This window comes from Octopus sinensis, linkage group LG6, assembly GCF_006345805.1.
Source record: "Octopus sinensis linkage group LG6, ASM634580v1, whole genome shotgun sequence".
NCBI classification, from domain to species: domain Eukaryota; kingdom Metazoa; phylum Mollusca; class Cephalopoda; order Octopoda; family Octopodidae; genus Octopus; species Octopus sinensis.
In genome coordinates this window covers 59,330,225-59,335,037 of record NC_043002.1, presented here as the reverse complement: position 1 = coordinate 59,335,037, position 4,813 = coordinate 59,330,225, and positions in this window count along the sequence as shown.

The following is a 4,813-nucleotide window of genomic DNA, read 5'->3' as shown; positions in this document are numbered from 1 at the left end:
TCTCTTTACATAATCTTATTAATATCATAGTCAATATCTGCCTTTCACTCAGTCGTTTTATCTATCTATCTATCTATCTATCTATCTATCTATCTATCTATCTATCTATCTATCTATCTATCTATCTATCTATCTATCTACTCCTCTCTTTTATTTCACCACGTGCGTTCCTTGTATCCAAGAAATTCTTCACATAAATACAATTCGAACCTAACTTCACACTGCATCACTTTATTTTCTTCTTCTTCTTAATTTCTTACTTTGTCGTTCGTATTTTTCATTCTTTGTGGTAAGATGGTTTGGTATTATATTATAATTGTATTCATTATATGTAACTTTTTCACGTTTTCTCTTTCTCGATATATTATTATCAACTTCATTTTTTTTCTGCCTTCACAGCTACATTCCTCGCTTACACACACATACATACTCTAACTTCCTCTCTCAGTCATTTCCATTCACTCCCTCTCCCTCCCTTCTCTCTCTCTCTCCTCCTCTCTCTCTCTCTCTCTCTCGCTTTCTCATGTTCTCAATCTTTTCCAATGTTTCTTCATATCATTTTTCCAGAGCGAATCTTTTGCTTTTTTCCCGTACGTTTTCTGAGAATAGTAATGTTTTATGCGTGCATGTGTGTGTGTGTGTGTGTGTGTGTGTGTGTGTGTTTCTGTGTGCGTGTGTGTGTGTTCCTATCTATTACGATTAGATATATGTGATTGTCTGTGGCCGCTTGTGTATGTGTGTATACGTGTGTGATGTCATATTATTTTCTATATTTCGTATTTGAATTCAACATCCATGTACCAAAACAAATGCAGTTTTCACACACACACACACACAAACACACACACACACAAACACACACACAAACACAAGCACACACACAAACAGACACACACACAAACACACACACATACACAAACACATACACACACTCAAACACACACACGCAGATATATCTGTTCTTTAACCGTTTTGCTTGTTTCAGTCATTTAACTGCGGCCATGCTGGAGTACCATCTTAAAGGATTTTAGTCGAAGAAATAGACCCCACGACTTATTTTTTGTAAGCCTAGTACATATTTTATTAGTCTCTTTTACCGTAGCGCTCAGTTTCGAGGGCGTAAACACACCAATATCGTTCGTCAAGCGTCTGTGATTGGGGGACAAACATAGACACATAATATATATTCATTGATAAGACTGTTAGTTGAAAGGACCAATGAAACAAAACCAATTTCAAATGTGTATCTATCAAAGTAATTGTATATTTATACATACAACCTTATTTTTGTTCCATTTTCAACCATAACTGTGCGACACATGAAACTCTGAGTAACTGTTTTTGTGATGTCTTTGCAGGTTTATGGAAGGAACTGTCTTCGAAGACTCATATTGTCGTTGATTGCTCGAAATGGGGAGTAGATAGACAGCCGACAACTGATGAAGGGTCGTTCATTGTATTCTGTGTATTGTCTTGTTTCCTTTTTCTTCCTTTATTTGCGTATTTAGCTCATTTGTTTTCGTATTTCATGTTGTTTACTGTTGGTGACGTCCTGTATCCATATATGCAAGTATGTGTGTATATATATTATATTATATATTATATAATTTATATTATATATATATATATGACAGGCTTCTCTCAGTTTCTGTCTACCAAGTCTATTCATAACGCTTTAACTGGCCTGTCGCTGTAGTAAAGAACACTGGCGCAAGGTGCCACGCAGTGTTACTGAACTCGAAAACATGTATTTGGGAAGCAAGCTTCTTACCACACAGCCACGCCTGTCCCGATATATATATATATATATATATATATATATATATATATATATATATATATTATATAATATATATATATATATATATGATATATATATATATATATATATATTATATATATTATATATATATATATTATTATATATAAACGAAGAGGTTTGAAAATGCAGAGGTCTTTTGAAAATGTTTATTGACTTCATCACCGGTTTCAGTTTTTTAAAAAAGATTATCAAAAATAAAATGTAAAGCTTTGTGTAAACTTCGTTGTCTTAAAATATGGTAATCATAGTTGTATTAAAACACAGTTATACACTCTTTGATAATGATAAGAAAATGTTAAAAAATAGAATCTTTGACAATGATAAGAAAATTTTGAGAGGGGATTTTTGTTTAAACAGTTTACATGAACGTGTTCAAAATAGGTAGTAAAATAAATTCATAATTATTTTAAGTTCATCAAAATCATAATTAGAAGCATATATACAGAAAGAATTATATTTAAGAATTTATACAGAATTTTAGGGGAATGACCAACCTTTCCTTCCTTCATTTCCTGTCTTGTAATGTGTGTTTAAGGGATGTTTGCTATTTCTAGGGCAGCTGACCTCTATGATGGCACATACCTTTTCTCCTCAGTCTCAAACAACAATATCCGCCCTATTATGTTTACATTTGACAAAAAAGTTTTGATGGGAATATTCCACCAGTATTCCTTGATGTATGCATGTGTATGTATGTATGTATGTATGTATGTATGTATGTATGTATGTATGTATGCATGTATTATAACAGGCCCTTTTTTAAGATTCCATCAACCAAATCCACTCCCAAGCTCCGGTTTGCTTGTGTCTATACAAGAAGTTACTTTTCCAAGATACTACACAGTGGGAATAAACCTGAAACCAGATGGTCGGGAAGCAAAGTTCTTACCACACCACCACACCACCATCCACAGTAAAATTCTTTCCTAAACATATCTTTTCTAATATAGTCACAGAGCCTGAAATTTTGAGAGAGGAAACTATTCGATTACATGAACCCCAATGCGTAACTGACATTTATTTTATCGACCCCCAAAAGGATGAAAGGCAAAGTCGACCACGGCGGAATTCGAACTCAGAACGTAGAGACGAACGAAATGCAGCTAAGTAGTTTTTTTTCCGGCGTGTTAACGATTTTGCTAGCTTTCCAGCACATGTACATATCTAAAGACAAAATGGCCACGACAGCTGGAACGCCTTTGGTCACATTATTGACGCAATCGAGTTCGACCCGTGACTAAATTTATCACCATCAACGGGCGTCATCGTCGTCGACAAAATTTGAACCTGTTAACCTTTCGGCTCGTTTCCCTCTAAACTTTACTTAGCAATTTTATGTTCTCTGCAGTCGTGGCAAGAAAATAGAGGTCAAATTCTGAATTTAAATTGAAACAAACACGAAAAGCAAAAGATAAAAACGAAACCATTGATTCTCTTACTAAAGCTACGTAGTGTAGAAGCTGATATAAAAGTTGAATAAATTTATAAGTTTGGAACGGATATGGACAAACATAAAGTGTCAAGGGAGGCTTCACAACGATCTTCCTGATACAGTATAGCCAGCGGTTAAACATAATGACGAAGATAGCAATCATAGGGGCTTGATATATAATAGTTCTTCAGGGGAAGACACGTACATATTGTGTGTGTGTGTGTGTGTTGTGTGTGTGTATGTGTGTGTGTATGTGTGCGTATCTGCATCTATGTCTATATGTGCAACTATGTTTGTGTATCTGTGTAGGTTCGTGTATGAGTCAAGTAATATCAGCGTACAAAAAACATGATATTACGAACACACACACGCGCGCTCACACATTTGCTCGATCCCTTACACGCATGCAGTCGCATACGTGTGTGTATGTGCGCACGTGTGCATATATACATATATATACTATACACACACATATATATATATATATATCACACACACACATACACACACACACACACATATATATATGTACGTTTATATATAGATTATACATATATACGTATATATGTGTACTGGTAAATATATGATAATACATTTATGTATGCATGGATGTGTATACATATATATTCATGCGCCTACAAATATATATAAATATATATATACATATATATATGTGTGTACACACACACACATATACACACACATACATAGATATACATGTATATGTCTATAAACATATACATATATATGTGCATGTACATGTTTGTATGTATATAATGAAATATACACACATTTGTATATATATATATACATATGATATATAAATAGATAGATAGATAGATACACACGCGCACGTACACACACATGCAAACATATATATATATATATATACACACACATTTATGTATGCACACGAAGCCACACACATACCGACGGATATATATATATATACATATATATATATATATATATATGTATATAAATGTATGTATATATATATGTATATACATATATATATTTATGCATATAAATGTTCTTACATTTGTAACGTATGTCCAATGGCGCGGACCTGACTATATACTGAAAAATTTCCATTCACCTAGTAACCACGAGGTCGGAAGTTCTGACTCACAGCACAACATATTGAGTAACTGTATCTTATGGTAGCTCTAGGTTGAGCAAACATTGTGAATGGAATTTGGTGGACGGAATGTTGTGTCCTAAAATGCGCTCCGTGTGTGTGTGTGTGTGTGTGTGTGTGTGTGTGTGTGTGCATCTTTTTATCATTTACTCGTTTCACTCATTGAACTGCACCTACATATATATAATATATGTGTGGGAGTATTATAATAATCATATACTTAATTATATGAGATTGGCTATATGCCTCTCCACGCGCCAGAAATAGACGCCAAAAGACACTAATACCACCTTAAAAACTCCACAAAATGAAACACGAGCCGTAGCTACAGCGTGTTTCTATTATTAACTGTTTTTTTTATGTTATATGTGTTAGCCCTTCCAACCAGTTAGAACCGCTGAAGAAGCCTAGAGGCACA